The 21942-nt window shown below is 44.3% G+C and overlaps 1 protein-coding gene across 1 annotated transcript in view; it reads left to right on the forward strand.

Annotated features, from left to right (window-relative positions):
- LOC126092147 (putative neural-cadherin 2) overlaps positions 1–21942 on the forward strand; it is a 92781-nt gene that overhangs the window by 63470 nt on the left and 7369 nt on the right. The gene's annotated exons all lie outside the window — the stretch shown is intronic.

A 21942-nucleotide genomic window follows, 5' to 3' on the forward strand; every position in this document is an offset into this window, starting at 1 on the left:
AAAGAACTGATAATGAAGAGAAAATCAGTTACTACATCCACCAACCCAAGCATCCACACACACGCACACACGCACACACACACACACACACACACACACACACACACAGAGAGAGAGAGAGAGAGAGAGAGAGAGAGAGAGAGAGAGAGAGAGCTCGTAAAATTGTGTGTCTTTATACAAACATGCACTGAAAGCAAGCAGGCACTAAGTAAACAAAATGCTTAAGCAGTGAGTTGGCTGTCCTTTGCTACTTGATTCCTTGCCAACAGAAGGATGAACCAGGCACTCAGCATCAAATTAAAATGTCCTCTTTAACACTATGGGAAAGATCTCATACATCACAGGAGAAATATTTTTTCCATGTTTACCTCATTTTTGCCAAAACTGAGCATGGATAGATTACAAGCAGCAGTCAGACAAGAATGAATACAGAAATACTTTTGTCTTTCAAACACTGCAGATATGACTGTTCTTCAGAATTTGGAGGTAAACATATGTCATAAACTAAAGCCCTACTTTTCCTTTTTTAAAAAACCACTGTCTTGACATGATTATTAATACACACTGCCTTAGATTGTTGGTTTACACTGCCACTTCTCACACTCTCAGCCAAGTAAGCATTTGCCGATTCACCATGATGCATAGTTTGAATCAAGATATATAAATGAAAGTGAAGGAATTGTTATAGTAATTATGGTTACATTGCAATGAACTATTCATGATTATTCAGGCAAAACATAACACACAAAATTTGCAAACAATTCATTAATTTTTAAAAAGTTGTCATTAACACACTTGTACTGAATAGTTGCATATGTACTACTCTCAGCTAATTATTTATATGACTATACTGATAATTGGTTAGAACAACAATTGGAATGTAACAATATTATGAAAAAGAAAGTTGCTACTCACAATATAACGGAGATGCTGCATCACAGATAGGCACAACAAAAAGACTGTCACAAATAAATAAAGCTTTCAGCCATTAAGGCCTTTGTCAACAATAGACGTAGACACACACACAAATGCAATTCACACACATGACTGCAGTCTTAGGCAACTGTAACCACACAGTGTGATGATAACTGCTTCAGTTGGCCATCAGTTGACATTACACCAGAAAATACTAACAAAGTGACAAATCTGATTCAGACCTATGCAACACTTTGGGAATAAATTGTGTTTCTGCAAATGTTTTCTATCAGGAAAACTGAAGATTAGAATAATTGCAGCAAAGTTTGTGGCACAACTACTTCAAGGACAAAGTTGTTGACTGAAATTTCCTGAAAAGATCTCACCACTACAAAAATGCCTTTCCTTTAATGATTGCAACCCCAACTCACTTATCATACTTATGACACTCCCCTATTTCATAACAATACAACTTGAGCTTCCCTTCTTTGAACTTTTTAAACGTCCTCCACCAATCCTATCTCCAAGTACAATAAGAGACATGGTTGTGAGAAACCAAAACTATTTATTAGGTTACAGCATTACAGCATAAATATAAGAATATAAGTGGAACAATACACTTTAGTGAAATGCACAAAACTGCCAGCCAGAACCGGTTCACAGCAATATAAAGAGAATTTGTTGTCCAGGGGTTGGTGGCTGTTGGCTACAGGTGATAGAGGTGCGATCAATGGTCAGCGGCCTCTGGTGGGGTGGCCCACAGCAGCCACATGGCTTGATACTCAAATGTGTAACAGGTGCATCAGTAGTGGCAGTGGAAATATATAGTAATGTGCAGGTTGCTTCATTGCTCCTTCCTTGGAGGGAAGAGCAACAAGCTCCTCCATGATTACCTGATGGTTGACACATCTGTAGTGCCTGAAGCATTTCACATCCATAGTGCCTGAAGTGTTTGTCCTTGGCACGGACAGCTACCAGCACATGCGGACCAGCAAGTGTGGGGGAAGGGGGTGGGGGGGGGGGGGGTGACACAAGCACAGATGCACCCATCTTCTTCCCCATACAGCAGAGCAAGCAGATGACCCCAGCTGGGGTCATGTCGAGTTCAGACTCAGTGCCAGGTGCCATGAGCTGGGGAGCCACAGTGTTCAGAGGTAGCAAAGGTGGTGCCGGCAGGAGGGCGGCAGGCACCGGTATCAGTGGAAGAGGTGCTGGTACGGTGGTCTGCAGGGAGATGTCAGCACTCACCCAGTGGTTCAGCTGATTGTAGTTTCATGTCATAAGGTGCTCATTGGTCCTCACCATGAACTCATGGCATCCTCACCAGCTGTGGATGCTGCCGGGAATCCAACTTAAGTGTCATCTGAATGTTCAGGCCCAGACTGGAGCTCTGGGTACAAACCATGATGAAATTGGTGCTGATGCAGGACACCTGTTCAACAGTAGGAAATGGAACAGCATCCATGGCTGTTGGCCATGTAAGAATTCAGCAGGGCTCTTGTCCCCAATTTGAGATGTTCTGAAGAACTGAGAAAGAACATAAGGGTCTCTTCCACTAGAAATCCCATGACATATTTGCATTTTGAAAGTTTGCATGAGACAGTCTACTTTGGATTGCAGATGAAACAGAGGTGCCATGACATGACAGATTCTATTACACGAGCAAAAATCTCCAAAGGACTGAGCCAAAAATTGAGGACCATTGTTCGAAACCACTGTACAAGAGAGGCCATTGATAGGAAAACTGCTGACAGCACATTGACCTTTGCATCTGCTGTGGTAGATGGAACAATGAACAACATAAGGAAACTTGGAAAAGGCATCAACAACCAACAGTCAAAAAGTGTCTAAAAAGTTCCATCAAAGTCATTATGGATTGTTTCCCAAGATCAAGTAGGCACTGGCCAGATATAAAAAACAGAGCTTGGTCACACCTGCTGATTGAAACGCTTCTGGCCATCACCAAGTGCTCCATCTCACAAACAATACCAGGCCAGAACAGGTGCCAATGTGCCACTTATTTAGTGCAAGAAGTTGTTTGCACATTATAATCACTTAGAAAGCAAATCTAAAAATTCAGGACACAATGAATTTAGGTCTTTATAAGGAACTTGAAATAATGCAAGATGTACAGTGTCAGTAACAGAAAATTCAAAAGCATTGAAAGTGGTTAACCCAAATAAATTCTCAGTATGAGGATCATTAACAATCAAGTAAGTGATAGGACTGAGTACACATTTGTGAGCTTGGTGGCAGTAAATTGACCAAGAACAGGAATATGCTGTTTATTGTAGCTTACCAGGCGGTGATTGACAGGAGCCAACAGCCAAGCCCAGCCATCCATACATTTGAGAGGGGAATAGAGAAAGAGTCGCTCCAGCATCCATTTGAGGCAACAATGGTTTGTTCAACACAAAACACTTCAATAAAGAGCTTATTATGGCCTTCATACAACAATTAAAGAGAATGAATATCAATGTCCATTTGTTCTGAGGTTTACTGAGAATGACAAAATGATGCATCCTTCTTGTGACATTTGTGGTGTGACACCCACTGCCTGGGGCATGCTGCTGTCTCGTGTTTCACAAAGCATGACGGAAATGCTCATTGTTGCCATTGAGGTTTTGCATTATGGCCAGGTTTTCTGATCTGTGTGTCACTGACTTCCTTTTCACATGATGAGCATGATGCTCTGCACCAATGTGATTCACTGCTAACCATGGCGACGTCCCCCACACTTTGATTTGGTGGCCCGCAGCGTAGGAGGCTTCAAAGGCCTGAGCAATGTTTAAAACTACAGACAAGGATGGTCTCTCAGACAAATTTCTTTGCCGGTGTTAGGCAGGATTACATCCCTAACCATAGGGACTGCATAGGATTCCTTAGAAATCCTGCAGCTCCACTGCTCAACTCCATAAGATTGTTGTGGCTGCTTGCTGCATGGGTAAAATTTTATGCACATGTTAAGCATATGGGTGCAATTGCAATGATAAGAAAACAACAAATTACACATTTCATCAATGGAGAGTGAGGCCAGTTCCTGCAAAGTGCCCAGTTGATGCAACAACTGGTTCATGAGAGAAGAAATCCACAACAGAAACTAAGCCTTACAAGTGTCCTGGTCAGCCACCCTAAAGGCAATGAAGTGCTGGCAGAGCCATATTTCATATGCTTCCCAATCTTCAGCAGAGTTATCATCTGGCAGAAATGGCAGCAGGTGCATGTAAGACTATGGGGCCAGAATAGTCAAAATAACCACGTGTTTTCTCAAGGCAGCTGTAGTAAGTCACTGCTGGTGGAGAAGTGATTAAAATACAACTTCCATGGAGAAGTTACACAAAAAAAAACAGCCACTGAAGTTGAATAATCGAAAGTTCTACTCATTGCTACTTCTGTTCTAACTCTGAAAAAAATAAAAGGCATGGCCATGAGAAACCAACAACTATTTATTAGGTCACGGTGTGACAGCATAAACATAAGTAGAACAATACAGTATAGTGACATGTACAAGACTGCAGGCTGGAACTGATACACCACCATATAAAGAGCATTTGACTGCCAGGGCCACTGGTTATCGGTTGCTGGTGATTGAGGCACCATCCATGGTTATCGGCCTCTGGAGGGGACCCGAAGCAGCTGATTGGTGCAATACTACACCACAGTAGTAGCAGCGGAGGTGTAGTAATGTGTGGGTTACTAAAGTAAGGATCCTGTACTGTGGGGGAATACTTCAGAGGGCTATGGATAAGTGTAATGTAGACAGTCTCTTTAGTACATTTGTTGTTCTAAATACGAGGGCTATCCACAAAGTACATTATGTTTTGGAATTAAAAATAAATAAAGTATTGGAAATTTTTTTTATTATATACAGATGAAAGCCACACTTAAATACTACTTTTCTACATAGTTGCCATTTAAATTAAGGCACTTATCGTAGCAATGAACGAGCTTGGAAATTCCTTCGTCGTAAAATTTGGCCGCCTGCGCCTTCAACCACGTGGTTACCTCTTCTTTTGGGACAGAAAAGGTGTGATTTTTGTGGATTTCCTGGAAAGAGTCACTACAATAAACTCTCAAAGGTATTGCCAAACTCTGCACAACCTCAGAAGAGCAATACAAAACAAGCGCAGGGGAAAGTTGGGCTCAAAGATCTTGCTGATTCACGACAACGCACGGGCCCACACGGCAAATGCCACTCGTGAAGTTCTCAAATCTTTTAAGTGGGAGTTGTTTCCTCATCCGCCGTATGTCCCGACCTGGCACCAAGTGACTTCCACTTATTCCCAGCAATGAAGAAGTGGCTGGCTATGCAGCGTTTTGATGATGACACACAGCTTCAAGAAGAGGTAACCACATGTTTGAAGGCACAGGCGGCTGAATTTTACAACAAAGGAATTTCCAAGCTCATCCATCACTACGATAAGTGCCTTAACTTAAATGGCAACTATGTAGAAAAGTAATATTTAAGTGTGGATTTCATCTGAAAAAAAAATTTCCAATACTTTATTTATTTTTAATTCCAAAACGTAATGTACTTTATGGATAGCCCTCGTATTACGCCAACAAAATACTGTCTTTGGTTCATTTTCCCCACAACATTTTCTATGTGAGGGTTCCAATTGAAACTGTTTGTTACTGTAATCCTCATTATTTGGTTGAATCAACAACCATTAAATTTGTTTGATTTATTGTGTAACCAAAATTTGATGGAATTTTTTTAGTACCTATTTAGAGGACGTCACACTCTTCATTGCTTAAGAACAGTTGCCACTTTTCACACCATGCAGATAACTTGTCTAAATCATTTTGTAATTTGCTTCAAACTTCTGATAGCTTTACTAGATAGTGACATGACATCTGCAAACAATGTAAGAGTGCTGCTCAAATTGTCTCCCAACTCATTTATATAGATGAAGAGGAGCAGAGTGCTTATAATGCTTCTTTGTGGAACCCTGGATATAACTAGTTAACTGCCCTTCAATTACTATGAACTTCATCATTTCTGACAGGAAATCTCAACTCTATTAGCATACCTGAGATGATACTCGATAAGTCAGCTATTTCTTTAGAGGCTACTCATTATGAATGGTGTCAAAAGCCTTCTGGAAACCCTAAAATATGAAATTAACTAGAGACTGTTGTCAACACCACACATTATTTAGCATGAGTAAAGAGCCTGTTGTGTTTCATGAGTATGAGATTTTTTGAATCCATACTTGACATATGTCAGTAGACCATTTGCTCTGAGGTATTTTCTAATGTTGAAACACAGTATATGTTTCAAAATCCTACTACAAATAGACATTAACGATATGGGTGTATAATTTGGTGCATTACTTCTATTTCCTTTCTTGTGTATTGATGCGACCTGTGCAACTTTCCAGGTACAAGTCTTTCATGAAGTGAGCAATTGTATATTATTGCAAAATATTGAGCAATTTCATCAGCATACTCTGAAAGGAACCTGATTTCTATACGGTTTGCACTGAAATACTTTCCTGTGCATTACTTCTATTTCCTTTCTTGTGTATTGATGCGACCTGTGCAGCTTTCCTGGTACAAGTCTTTCATGTAGTGAGCAATTGTATATGATTGCAAAATATTGAGCAATTTCATCAGCATACTCTGAGAAGAACCTGATTTCTATATGGTTTGCACTGGAATACTTTCCAGTATTAAGTGACTTAAGCTGCTTTGCTACGCTGAAGATGTCAATATCCAAATTACTCACGCTGGAAGCTATTTAAATTCTGTAATACTTGCTCCATCTTCCATGGTAAAAGAATTTTGCAAAACCATTTTTAGTAACTCTGCTTCAGCAGCATTTTCATAGTAACAGTACCAATGCTGTCAAGCAGTGAAGGTATTGATTGTGTCCTTGGTGATTTTTGTTTTGTGGTCATTAGACCTAATGCATATAAAAGAAATACTGGCCATGAAAGCAAGCATGGTATTGATTGTGTCTTACCACTGGCAAACATTTCTTATTACCAGAACCTCTTTCAATTTTGCTGATAGATTTAGAGAGAGAGGTCTACTGTATTATTGCAAACATTTTGTCTTCATGTAGGCTCCTGAACTAATTCTTCTTCTTCAGTAGCGCTATAGCCCTTGGGGAGTCTTGGCTTCTTTAATGATCTTCCTCCACACTTCTCAGTTATTTGCTGCTCTTTTCCACCCCCGGACTCCCATACTGGTGAGATCCATTACTATGACATTGACCCATCATCTTCTAGGTCTCCCTTTTCGCCTTTCATCATTTTCTTTGGAATTCTATCCTCTGCCATTCTCTCCAAGAGTCCTAGCCATTGTATTTGCTGTGGTTTCACAAATTTTACTATGTCCCTACATTGTATTAACTCTTGTAATTCAGAATTGTAGCATATTCCCCAGCCTTCTTCCTCACTTAGTGTCCCATAGATTGTGTGTAGTATTTTCCGCTCAAAGGTTCTTAGTGTATTTTTATCATGTTCTATCAATTTCCATACCTCTGACCCATATGTGATAACTGGGTGGACTAGGGAATTATACAGGGTGTTACAAAAAGGTACAGCCAAACTTTCAGGAAACATTCCTCACACACAAAGAAATAAAATATGTTATGTGGACATGTGTCCGGAAACGCTTACTTTCCGTGTTAGAGCTCATTTTATTACTTCTCTTCAAATCACATTAATCATGGAATGGAAACACACAGCAACAGAACATACCAGCATGACTTCAAACACTTTGTTACAGGAAATGTTCAAAATGTCCTCCATTAGCGAGGATACATGCATCCACCCTCTGTCGCATGGAATCCCTGATGCACTGATGCAGCCCTGGAGAATGGCGTATTGTATCACAGCCATCCACAATATGAGCACAAAGAGTCTCTACATTTGGTACTGTGGTTGCGTAGACAAGAGCTTTCATATGCCCCCATAAATGAAAGTCAAGAGGGTTGAGGTCAGGAGAGCGTGGAGGCCATGGAATTGGTCTGCCTCTACCAATCCATTGGTCACTGAATCTGTTGTTGAGAAGCGTACGAACAATTAAGACTGAAATGTGCAGGAGCTCCATCGTGTATGAACCACATGTTGTGTCGTACTTGTAAAGGCACATGTTCTAGCAGCACAGGTAGAGTATCCCATATGAAATCATGATAACGTGCTCCACTGAGCGTAGGTGGAAGAAACTAAAATGAGCTCTAACATGGACACATGTACACATGTACACATGTACACATGTACACATAACATTTCCGGACACATGTACACATAACATCTTTTCTTTATTTGTGTGTGAGAACTGCTTCCTGAAAGTTTGGCCGTACCTTTTTGTAACACCCTGTATATCAGCAGTTTTGTTTTTCTTGTAATAAGGCTATTTCTGAAAAGCTGCATATTTGTAAACTAAACTCTGTTTCCTGCTTCTATTCTTTCCCTTATAGCCTTTCCAATACTGTTATCATTTGTTATTAGGACTCTCAAGTAGTTAAAAGAGGACACTGCTTTGAAGCATTTCCCATTGATGATTCCCCCCTGCGGGTTCGGGGGTTAGAATAGGCCCGCGGTATTCCTGCCTGTTGTAAGAGGCGACTAAAAGGAGTCTCACATGTTTTGGCCTTATGTGATGGTCCCCTCTCGGGTTTGACCTCCATCTTTCTAAATTATTCCGAAGAGCGAGCCAATTGGGGAAGGGCGCCTTACATGGTGCACTGTATCCGTCGTGCAATTAGACCTTTAGCCGGCTTTCACGTCGTTGCACTGGTGTCCCGCTCGTTTTCGATCTTTAGGGCGGGGATACGTCCCTGGGTGCGATTACCACGCTGCCCTCTGCACTGTTTCTTTTAACTGCGACGACGACCTTGAACAGTTTTGCACCTAAGATCCAGCACGGTAGCCAGTCCGTTGTGGTGGGGCCGCCATGTACCCTCTTGGTTGTAGCCCCCTGACAACACAGGGATCGCTCTACTGATGCCTGCGCCGTTAACTCCCCACGTATGCCAAGGAGTAGATGCCTATCCTCCTGGGGTATCAGGACTCCCGGCAACGGCCATCCTGCCAGGTGGCCTTTGCTGTGGCTGGGTGGCGCCCGTGGGGAGGGCCCTTGGTCGGAGTAGGTGGCATCAGGGCGGATGACCCACAATGAAGCGTGGTACTTCATCTCTCGCTGGAGGCCAGCCGCCAGCAGTCTCTAAGCGTTCTCGGGCTCAATTTAATGCTCAGAAGTACGATCCGAAAACGTTCCCCTCCCTGGCCACGCCGTGGGAAGAGCGTAAGTCCCAGGATGGAGGTAACAGTTATTCGCCCCGATTCTTAGTTTGCACGAGAGCTGATGGGGAGTCTTTTCTCTCCACAAAGCCTCAGTTCTTCGTCGAGCATTTAGAGGACAAGTTTGGGGAGGTGGAGGGCTTGTCTAAAATGCGCTCTGGCTCAGTACTGATACAAACGGCATCCTCCGCCCAGTCACGCAGGTTACTTGCTTGTGACAAGTTGGGGGATGTTAACGTTACTATTACTCCACATAAGAGTTTAAATATGGTCCAGGGTGTTATTTTCCATAGGGACCTCCTTTTGCAGTCTGATGACGAGCTGCGCGCCAACTTAGAACGTAGAGGTGTTCATTTCGTCCGGCGCGTTCATCGGGGTCCGAGGGACAATCAGGTTGCTACCGGTGCCTTCATCTTGGCCTTCGAGGGTGATACGTTACCGGAAAAGGTCAAGGTGATGGTCTACCGATGTGACGTCAAGCCCTATATCCCTCCCCCGATGCGGTGCTTCAAGTGCTGGAAGTTCGGCCATATGTCTTCCCGCTGCACTTCCAGCCTCACATGTCGAGATTGCGGACGCCCATCTCATCCCAATACTCCATGTGCCCCGCCTCCCATCTGCGTCAACTGCGGGGAGCACCATTCACCTTGCTCACCAGATTGCAGAATATTCCAGAAAGAGCGCAAAATCATGGAATATAAGACCCTGGACCGACTGACTTATACTGAGGCCAAACGGAAATATGACCGATTACATCCAGTGAGAATGACAACTTCCTACGCCGCTGCTACAACACCTGTGCTAGCCCCATCAGTTTCGCGCCTTTCGGCCGGATCGACGAGTGGTACAACTCCTCCTGCCCCCTTGCCAGTGGGGGGCTCTACCCACCCGATTGCTCCTGTGCCACCTACCTCAGGAGCAACACCATCCCCCCCATCGGGGACGTCGGTCCCCGCTTCTAAGCTGGAGAAGTGTCCAACTTCTTCGGCTTCTCACGCTCGCAAGGGGTCCCTTGGGTCCCTCCCTTCCCAGGTTTCCACCGGCAGGAAGGCTGACGATCAACAGTGGCGTAAGTGCCCACAATCTGCAGGTCGAAGGGCTTCCCGATCCTCCTCAGTCCCGGAGACTGAATCGGTGAAGCCCTCCCAGCCAGTTAAACCCAAGGAGCAGCGTGAGAAATCAAAGAAGAGCAGCTCTAAGCCCAAGGAACGCGCGGTGGTAGCCACCCCATCGCAACCTTCTAGCTCTGCGTCTGAGGACGCGGTGGAGATTCTGGCGTCCGCTGAGGACCTCGATCTCGCCGGTCCCTCAGATGCCGTGAATAGCAGTAGCACTAGCACGGGTGCTCAATCGGAGGCAGCAGGTGACCCAGCGGCGTAATCTGCCGTCCCAGTCCCGGCACGCCTTTCTCAGCCATGGACAAAACCATCCTCCAGTGGAACTGCAGCGGTTTCTTCCACCATCTAGCTGAGCTCCGCCAACTTATCAGCCTTCACCCTTTCCTCTGCATTGCTCTGCAGGAAACTTGGTTTCCAGCAATGCGCACCCCCGCCCTCCGTGGCTATCGGGGTTATTATAAGAACCGAGCAGCTTATGAAAGGGTGTCTGGTGGCGTCTGCATCTATGTCCTTAACTCTCTTCACAGCGAGTCTGTCCCTCTCCAAACAGCTTTAGAGGCTGTCGCTGTTAGGGTGTGGACGCCGCAGGCTCTTACCGTCTGCAGTCTTTACCTTCCACCGGAGGGTGATGTCGCGCAGCATGTCCTGGCTGCGCTGATAGCCCAATTGCCGCCACCTTTCTTATTACTGGGCGACTTTAACGCCCATAACCGTCTGTGGGGTGGGTCAGTGGCAACAGGTCGAGGCGCCACCGTTGAGCATTTATTGTCACAGCTCGATCTCTCGATTTTGAATGATGGTGCCTCCACACACTTCAGTGTGGCGCATGGCACCTACTCCGCCATTGACCTTTCAATCTGAAGCCCTAGCCTCTTACCATCTGTCCACTGGAGTGTGCATGACGATCTGTGTGGTAGTGACCACTTTCCGATTTTTCTGTCACTACCACAGCGTCACTCTTCTGGGCGCCCTAGCAGATGGGCTATGAATAAGGCTGACTGGGACTTGTTCTCCTCCACTGCCGCTATTGAGCCTCTCTCAACTGATGCCATTGATGTGGTGATTACATCGGTCACCGCCAGCATCGTCACTGCCGCCGAGTCTGCCATTCCCCGTTCTTCTGGGTCCCCTCGGCGGAGGGCTGTGCCTTGGTGGTCGCCTGAGATCGCTGAAGCGATTAAGGATCGCCGGCGGGCGCTCCAGCGTCACAAGCGACATCCCTCCATGGACCACCTTATCACCTTCAAACGGCTGCGTGCGCGGGCCCGCCTCCTTATCCGCCAAGGCAAGAAGGAGTGCTGGGAGCGGTATGTGTCCACCATTGGACTCCATGTCACTCCATCGCAGGTCTGGGCCAAGATTCGACGGGTCTTCGGCTATCGGACCCCTGCCAGCGTCCCTGCGCTCTCACTGAATGGAGCAGTTTGTACTGACTCCAACGTCATTGCAAACCGCTTAGCAGAGCATTTTGCTATGAGTTCCGCTTCTGCGAATTACCCCCAGGCCTTCTGCTCCATTAAAGAGCGGATGGAACGTCGGAGCCTTTCTTTTCGCACCAACGCTTCTGAACCCTACAACGCTCCATTCAGTGAGTGGGAATTTCAGAGTGCCCTTGCCGCTTGCCCTGATACCGCTCCCGGGCCAGATCGCATCCACTGTCAGATGCTGAAACACCTTTCAGTGGACTGCAAGCGACGCCTCCTCGACCTTTACAACCGTCTCTGGGTCAAGGGTGAGTTTCCGTCGCAATGGCGGGAAAGTATTGTCATCCCCATTTTGAAACCTGGAAAGAACCCTCTGGAGGTGGACAGCTACCGTCCCATTAGTCTCACCAACGTTCTTTGCAAGTTGCTTGAACGGATGGTGAGCCGGCGCTTAAATTGGGTGCTGGAGTCTCGGGGCCTTCTGGCTCCGTCTCAGGGTGGGTTCCGTAAAGGCCGCTCCGCCACCGACAATCTGGTGAGCCTTGAGTCGGCCATCCGTACCGCCTTTGCCCGCCGTCAGCACCTGGTCGCTGTCTTTTTCGACATGCGGAAGGCGTACGATACGACATGGCGTCATCACATCCTTTCTACGCTTCATGAATGGGGTCTTCGGGGCCCTCTGCCGATCTTTATCAGAAATTTTCTGTCGTATCGTACCTTCTGCGTGCAAGTCGCGGCCTCGTATAGTTCCTCCCTCGTCCAGGAGAACGGGGTACCCCAGGGCTCTGTCCTCAGTGTCTGCCTGTTTTTAATTGCAATAAACGGTCTCGCTGTGGCAGTAGGAAATTCTGTCTCCGCTTCCCTGTATGCTGACGACTTCTGTCTTTACTATAGTTCTATTAGCATTGCAGCAGCTGAACGTCAGATACAGGGCGCAATCCGCAAGGCGCAGTCTTGGGCTGTAGCGCGTGGTTTCCAGTTTTCGGCTGTCAAGACCCGCGTTATGCATTTCTGCCGGCGTCGAACGGTCCATCCTGAGCCGCGGCTTTATCTTGCCGACGAACTTCTTGTTGTGGTGGAGACCCACAGGTTTTTGGGTGTCCTTTTTGATGCCCGGTTGACTTGGCTGCCTCATATCCGGCAGCTTAAACAAGCGTGTTGGTGGCATCTCAACGCCCTGCGTTGTTTGAGCCACACCCGCTGGGGTGCCGACCGATCTACCCTGTTGCGGCTTTACCAGGCGTTAATCCAGTCTCGCCTGGATTATGGGTACCTAGCTTATGGCTCAGCATCCCCATCTGCGTTGCGGGTGCTGGACCCAATTCTCCACAGCGGGATACGCCTTACCACTGATGCTTTCCGCACCAGCCCTGTGGACAGCGTCCTAGTGGAGGCAGGTGTACCTCCACTGCGGTTCCGACGCCAACGTTTGCTGGCCGCTTATGCTGCCCATGTTTTTAGCTTGCCCGAGCATCCAAATTATCGTGTCCTGTTCCCGCAGTCAGTCGTCCATCTGCCAGACCGTCGGCCCCGGTCGGGTTGTCCGATCGCCGTACGCATCAAGGAGCTTCTCTGCGGGCTTGGGTTTTTCCCAGTTCCACCTCCTTTCCGGGCGCCTCTGCGTACACCCCCGTGGTGTGTTCCTTGCCCTTGCCTTCGGCTCGACTTGGCACAGGGCTCGAAGGACTCGGTCCCTCCAGAGGCCTTCCGCCGCCGCTTTTATTCCATCCTGGCCACGTATCAGGGCTCTGGAATTGTTTACACCGACGGTTCGATGGTTGCTGGTCGTGTCGGGTATGCGCTAACTCTAGGGGACCATTCCGAACAATGGTCCTTGGCGGCTGGCTGCAGCGTTTACACTGCTGAGCTAGTCGCCATCTTTCGTGCCCTAGAGTATATCCGCTCCTGCTCAGGTGAGTCCTTCGTTATCTGTAGCGATTCCCTGAGCGGTTTACGAGCTCTCGACCAGTGTTTTCCTCGTTCTCGTCTGGTGATGGCTATCCATGAGTCCCTGCATACTCTTGCGCGTTGCGGCCGCTCTGTGGTCTTTGTGTGGACCCCCGGTCATGTCGGTATCCCGGGCAATGAACATGTTGACCGCCTGGCGAAAGAGGCCACGAGTAAACAGTCTCTGGACGTTGGCCTCCCAGAGACTGATTTGCGGGCAGTCCTCCGCCGAAAAGTTTTTGCGCTTTGGGACGCTGAATGGCGCAATCGGATCATGCCCAATAAACTCCGTGCCATCAAGGAGACGACGACTGTGTGGCAGTCATCCCTGCGAGCCAACCGCAGGGACTCTGTCGTCCTTTGTCGGCTCCGCATTGGCCACTCCCACCTGACACACAGTTATTTACTGCGCCGGGAGGACCCTCCTGTATGTCGCTGCGGGGCGGCTTTGACAGTGGCCCACATTTTGTTGGCCTGCCCCCTTTTAGCTGTGGTCAGGCAGACATTTGCGCTGCCTGATAAGCTCCCTGCCCTCTTATGTGATGACCCTGGTATGGCTAACTTAGTTTTCCGTTTTATTCGGGCAGGGGGTTTTTATTATTTACTCTGAGTGTTTGTTCTGTTCTTTTGTGTTGATTCTGGCCATTGGCCTACGATTTTACGCTGAGTTTTTAATGTGTTCTCGGTGGTTGGCTTTTCCTTTTTATCTCTATGGTCGGCCAACCACTGTCACACTCTGTGTGATTTTAATTTGTTTCGTCTGATCTCTGTAGGGGTATTTCTTGTCCTGTGTCGTCTGACGTCTTTCCTGTTGTTCGTTTTTATTCTCTTTGGGTGGTTTTACTTTTTTTTGGAAAAAGGGACCGATGACCGTCGCAGTCTGGTCCCTTTAATCCCCCCCCAAACCCACCCACCCACCCACCCATTGATGATTAGGTTTTTAGGGGTTCTTCTGGCCTTATATTGTGACATTACCATATGTTTTGTTTTGTTTTCATTTATTATGAGGCCAGTTTTTAAGGGTTCTGTTTCCATTGCCCGATATGTTTCTTGGATGTATTGATATTTCTTCCTACTATAGCAATGTCGTCAGCTTATGCACATATCTGACTTGTTATGCACATATCTGGCTTATACACATATCTGGCATAACTATGGTGCCTCTTTTGTAGATTTAATTACTAAACTATGCAGGACTATATTGAATAGGACAGTGGAGAGACCATCACCTTGCTTCATGCCTTTATTAAAGTCAAAGCTTTCACTTGTTCTGCTAAGGACCTTTACTTTTGCTCTTGTCTCTGTCATTGTCGTTCTGATTAGTGTTATTAGTTTAGCACATATATATCAACTTCTTCCAGTATGCTATATAGTTCTTGCCACTTTATGCTGTCAAGGGCTTATTTGAAGTCGATGAATAGGAAATGCAGATCTATATCATATTCATAGAACTTTTCCATCATTTGTCTTATCACAAATATTTGATCAGTTGTTCCTCTCTCTGGTTGAAAGCCACACTAATATTCCCCTAGTATGCCTTCTGCACACTTCTGTATCCTTTCATTTAATATACTTGTAAAGATCTTTTAAGCTGTGCATAGGAATATTATACCTCTATAGTTTTCACATGTTGTTCTGTCCCCTTTCTTATAAATGGGGATCATTATTCCAGTTTTCCAATTGTCTGGCATAGTTTTTGTTTCTCATATATCTGATATTAGTGTGTGCAGTTCCTTTATTACAGCCTCACCACCACTTTTTGTAGTATTGGGTTTCTTGCCTCATTGTAATCATTGTCTACTTCTAGCTTCACTCTTTCCTGCAGTGCAGCTGTCTCTTCATCTTCTAGGCTGGTGCTTAGTGTATCTTTGAAACACTCTGCCCATCTTCCCACTACCTGTTATTCTTCCCTTATCATTTTCCCATCTTTACTGGATCAGTCCACTGTTTTTGGCTGGAATCTATTCTTCATTTTGCCTACAGCATGACAGAACTTTCTTATTTCACTCTGTTCCTTTAACTCTTCTAGTTCTTGAAGTTTCTTCTTACTCCACTCTCTTTTCTTTCTCTTGCACAGCCTGTTAGCTCTTCTCCATAATTCTCTATATTGTTCCACATTATTTCTGGTTTCTCTCTGTAGCACTTTTGTTCTTGCCCTGTTCTTTTCCTCTATTGGTGACCTGCAATCCTCATCAAACCATTTCTGGGTTCTTCTGTTACTTCTTATTCCTATTATTTCCTCTACAGCATCTTTAATGGCTTTTTCAATCCTGTTCCACCTTTCGTTTACTCCCACTGCGGTCTCTTCATTGCTCAACTTTCTGCTTAATGTTACTTGGTTTTTTTTACTTCATCAGGGATTTTCAGTTTGTCTGTATACCATTTCATCATCTTTCCTATTCCGTTGCCATTTGTTAGTGACAGTTTCTCTCTCAAGACTGATTTTATCACAAAGTGGTCTGAGTCACAGTTTGGTCCTCTGCAGCTCCATACACCCATAACTGAAATGGAGTGGCGTGCAATCACTAAAATATGATCAATCTGATTGACTACTTCATTGACTGCAGACTTCCAAGTACCTAGATGGATCCTTTTGTGTGGGAAGCAGATACTTTTAATAATGATATTATTCCTTGCTATGAATTGGCATAGTAAGTCTCCATTCTTGTTGTTTATTTCATGTAATGAATATCTTCCAGAAACTCCATATGGATGTTCATTCCTCCCTATTTTTGCATTAAATCTCCTATTACTAGCATCAGGTCATATTTAGGTACTGCGCATTATACTTTTTCCAAGTCTTAATTATATCCTCTTTTTCCTCTGTTGGTACATGTGCATTCGCTATTGATATTCCTAAATTTCCCTCTTAGTCTGAGCCTGCACATCCTTTCATTTATGGGTTCAAATTCTAGTAGGCTTTTCCTAACTTTCCTAGTTATTATAAACCCTTTTCCAAGTTGGCCTGATCTTTCTTCTGATCCACTATACACCATTGAGTACTCAGGTTTATCTATCTGCACATTCCCTTGCCATCTTATTTCTTGTAACCCTACATCATCATATTTAAATCTTAAAATTTCATTGGCTATTTCTTTCATTTTTCCAGGCTGAAGCATAGTCATCACATTCCATGAAGCTACTGTCAGATCCTTTATCTGTTTCCTTTGCTGGGGCCATGATATATGTTTTTCATCCAATTTCTGAGGCTTCTGTCGAATTCCCAATTTCTTTTTTTTTTTTTTTTTTGCCAGTATGGGGCTTATTAGCCCCATGCCCAACTCCCAACCTGGAGGACCAGGATTTGTATTCAAGACCATTCCGGCTTGGGTGACCCTGCCAGTAGCTATGCTGCCACCAGCATAGCTCTTGACTTCAAGGAAGTACGCAAACCCTCCCGCCCAGCACTGAAGGTGCCTACTATAAGGTGGTGTCCCCTGGGAGGGCCTTGAACTAATTGCTCAAAACAATTTCTGAGAAAGCATATAGTACAATTTCAGTTGATGTTTTATGTTAACTATCAACTTTAAACATGTATCTTTGCCAGCATAATGAGGGTAAATTGAAGTCTCAGCCAACTGTGAGCATATGAGTTATGAATCTGTTCAAATTGAGACCTAAATTTTTAGTGGACCTTTCAGCAACTACATCATATGGAGTTGGTGAGTGAGGACAGTCCGAGAAGGCTGGAGGTAAAAGAAACCAATCATTAATTTGTTTAACTTCTACTCACATTAACTCACAGCAAGAAGTCTCTTAAATTTCACAACAAGGTAAACAATTTGTAAAGCAACAAGCACACATCATCAACTGAATTCAGTGAATCCTTTATGTATACTGTGAAGTCCTGGTTAGAAACTTCAGTTGAAGTTATCACCAACTTTAGCCAGTTTTCATTACCTAAAATGATTTCTGCTCTAGTGTTTTCTAGGAGGGCTTGTAGACCTGGTTCTTTACCAACACAGCTACAAGTTTACAACTATAATGCTGACATTTTCTGGGCCCACCCTCATCATGGGTTTGACCCATTCCGTTTGCAACTGTACACCTGTTTGAACTTTTTCTAGACCATTTGACATAAAAAACCATTCAGCCTGATCCACACACCCTCTGCAGTCCATGTAGCAATCTTCTGGTTTTAGTGAACCCATGATCCTGCCTGCACAGTAACAGCATCATCTGCGCCTCTGATTCAGGCCCTCCGATCAGCTCTGTACCAAGGATTTGCAATTGGCCCTATCTACAATACTGCAGATGGTGAGCTCCATCTTCATCTGGTTTTTTTAACACTTCAGTTTTCAGTCAGAAACCAGAGCGAACCTCTTCTGATCTGAAGCAACACACATCATTGATACTTGCATGAGCCACTACCTACCTGCAGCTGACTGCACACTGTGCTTTTTATAGTGTCTGGAAAGACCCATTCCACATGTAGGTTGACTCCTTGTAATGTGCTCACAGAGTGCACACTGGATTTGTTTCCCTTCTTAGCAGTCATATCTGCAAGAGGCTCCACCACATGCCTTACAGTGAAGCTATGTATGTGAAAGCCCAGACCTTACAGACTGAGACGCTTCCTCTGAAACAAGGCAAGCAATTGCAACTGGTTCAGGATTCTTATCAGCCACAGATAGTACCCCAAAACCTGTTTGTCAGACAAACCAAGGAGGTCTTTTGATTAGTCACCCAGTAAGTCTTTCGCTTCCTGCCACACTTTGAAATGACCTCCCACCTGATCGTGGATGAGGGGTTAACCTAAATGTGGGCAGTAATTGGGCCCACCACAGCAATGGAACGATTAGGTGATGTGTTGACCATGCTAGACACCCCTTGGATCCCCATGACTAGCCACACACAGTGATGTTCATTCGCAATGGTCTCAGGCTCCATGGGCAAAGTCACCTCCCAGCACTACCTGGAGCTGTGAGCAGAGGGACACCAACTCAGCTCACATTTGAACACAGCATTCCTAGTCCCTGCCCACACTAAAAACCCAGTGCTAAAGGAGGCATAACTCTGAGCTACATGGTTAATATAAGCAAGTGTATGCCTTGCAAATAGGCAAACACATAAGAAATCAAATATTAAACTACATAAGCACACTGACAAAACTAAATAAGTGAACACTTGTATTTAGTAGATCATAATATAATTAACAGACAAACATTGCTTGACGCTGTTTGAATAGAGACTGAGGTGCTAGAGAGAGAGAGAGAGAGAGAGAGAGAGAGAGAGAGAGAGAGAGAGAGAGAGAGAGAGAGAGAGCAGAATAAGATTTAGGTAAGATGTAATAATTTTAATTAATATATTTCCGGAAGTTGCGGATACCACCTCATACTTCAACAACGTTGTCCTAGAATACAGTTTCAAACTACAACAGGGAGTGATATCATACAAAATAAACTAGCACCCCATTTTTAAACTTAACACTATGAGAAATTCTGAACTGAGCTTCCTGATTAATTTATCATTATGAAGGACCCATTTTAGCTTGTTAGCCTGCTGGATCCCAAGGAATTTTATGATTAGTACTGGTCCTTCCTCTTCAACTCTGGGCATGTGTGTCTGGGGATAATACAGTGCATCAAAGTATGTAGTTTGCACTTATCATCACCGTTGACTGTTGTGACCTAGTGTTGCACAGAAGTCACCAAACAAGTTGCCATGGATGTTTAGAGCTTTGTGTGCTAAAGAAATTTGCTGAATGGTCTGAATTACAGACACTTAGAGTAAATAAGAACATTTTTCAGTTAATGATCCCTCAGCTGCACAGAACTGCATAGTCTGCAGAACTGCACAGAGCTGTAAATGAAGTACTGTGAATTTCTTTGAGATAAAATTCCCATGGACATAGACCACGGAAAGTTGAGCAGCTGATAGTATTATATTGCTTAGGTTCAATTCTTGAAGAATGTTTTACACTTGTGATGCATATCTAAAAATTTGTAAACATTTCCCTAAAAAATAAGATATTGATTTGTACATAGATTAATATTTAAAAAGAATGGGATTCAAATACACAGTCAACCATCATGGTGTGGGTTTCTTGTAATTTCCTCATATCAATGATTCCTTAAAAAAGCTCGTTCAATTGAGTTAGCAGTGATCTTAATCTCCACATGATGTTGAACTCTAGTCTGCCTCCCTTTTGATGTGAAAAACATTACTAACTTCCAGTAAAACATGATTTGTGTTCTGTCATTCTGCAATTTAGAACTGTATTCTTTGACTGGCCCATGTTGTTGTTGTTGTTGTGGTCTTCAGTCCTGAGACTGGTTTGATGCAGCTCTCAATGGTACTCTATCCTGTGTAAGCTTCTTCATCTCCCAGTACCTACTGCAACCTACATCCTTCTGAATCTGCTTAGTGTATTCATCTCTTGGTCTCCCTCTACGATTTTTACCCTCCACACTGCCCTCCAATACTAAATTGGTGATCCCTTGATGCCTCAGAACATGTCCTACCAACTGATCCCTTCTTCTAGTTAAGTTGTGCCACAAACTTCTCTTCTCCCCAATCCTATTCAATACCTCCTCATTAGTTATATGATCTACCCCTCTAATTTTCAGCATTCTTCTGTAGCACCACATTTCGAAAGCTTGTATTCTCTTCTTGTCCAAGCTAGTTATTGTCCATGTTTCACTTCCATACATGGCTACGCTCCATACAAATACTTTCAGGAAAGACTTCCTGACACTTAAATCAATACTCGATGTTAACAAATTTCTCTTCTTCAGAAACGCATTCCTTGCCATTGCCAGTCTACATTTGATATCCTCTCTACTTCGACCATCATCAGTTATTTTGCTCCCCAAATAGCAAAACTCCTTTACTACTTTAAGTGTCTCATTTCCTAATCTAATTCCCTCAGCATCACCCGACTTAATTCGACTGCATTCCATTATCCTCGTTTTGCTTTTGTTGATGTTCATCTTATACCCTCCTTTCATGACACTGTCCATTCCGTTCAACTGCTCTTCCAAGTCCTTTGCTGTCTGTGACAGAATTACAATGTCATCGGCAAACCTCAAAGTTTTTATTTCTTCTCCATGGATTTTAATACCTACTCCGAATTTTTCTTTTGTTCCCTTTACTGCTTGCTCAATATACAGATTGAATAACATTGGGGAGAGGCTAAAACCCTGTCTTACTCCCTTCCCAACAACCGCTTCCCTTTCATGTCCCTCGACTCTTATAACTGCTATCTGGTTTCTGTACAAATTGTAAATAGCCTTTCGCTCCCTGTACTTTACCCCTGCCACCTTCAGAATTTGAAAGAGAGTATTCCAGTCAACATTGTCAAAAGCTTTCTCTAAGTCTACAAATGCTAGAAACGTAGGTTTGCCTTTCCTTAATCTAGCTTCTAAGATAAGTTGTAGGGTCAGTATTGCCTCACGTGTTCCAACATTTCTATGGAATCCAAACTGATCTTCCTCGAGGTCAGCTTCTACCAGTTTTTCCATTCGTCTGTAGAGAATACGCGTTAGTATTTTGCATCCGTGACTTATTAAACTGATTGTTTTGTATTATTCACATCTGTCAGCACCTGCTTTCTTTGGGATCGGAATTATTAAATTCTTCTTGAAGTCTGAGGGTGTTTCACCTGTCTCGTACATTTTGCTCATCAGATGGAAGAGTTTTGTCGGGGCTGGCTCTCCCAAGGCTATCAGTAGTTCTAATGGAATGTTGTCTACTCCCGGGGCCTTGTTTCAACTCAGTTCTTTCAGTGCTCTGTCAAACTCTTCACGCAATGTCGAATCTCCCATTTCATCTTCATCTATATCCTCTTCCATTTCCATAATATTGTCCTCAAGTATATTGCCCTTGTATAGGCCCTCTATATACTCCCTCCACCTTTCTGCTTTCCCTTCTTTGCTTAGAACTGGGTTTCCATCTGAGCTCTTGATATTCATACAAGTGGTTCTCTTTTCTCCAAATGTCTCTTTAATTTTCCTGTAGGCAGTATCTATCTTACCCCTAGTGAGATAAGCCTCTACATCCTTACATTTGTCCTCTAGCCATCCCTGCTTAGCCATTTTGCATGTCCTGTCGATCTCATTTTTGAGACGTTTGTATTCCTTCTTGCCTGCTTCATTTACTGCATTTTTATATTTTCTCCTTTCATCAATTAAACTCAGTATTTCTTCTGTTACCCAAGTATTTCTACTAGCCCTCATCTTTTTACCCACTAGGTTTTCTGCTGCCTTCACTACTTCATCTCTCAAAACTACCCATTCTTCTTCTACTGTATTTCTTTCCCCCATTCCTGTCAGTTGTTCCCTT

The sequence above is a fragment of the Schistocerca cancellata genome, chromosome 7, assembly GCF_023864275.1.
Source record: "Schistocerca cancellata isolate TAMUIC-IGC-003103 chromosome 7, iqSchCanc2.1, whole genome shotgun sequence".
Lineage (NCBI taxonomy): Eukaryota > Metazoa > Arthropoda > Insecta > Orthoptera > Acrididae > Schistocerca > Schistocerca cancellata.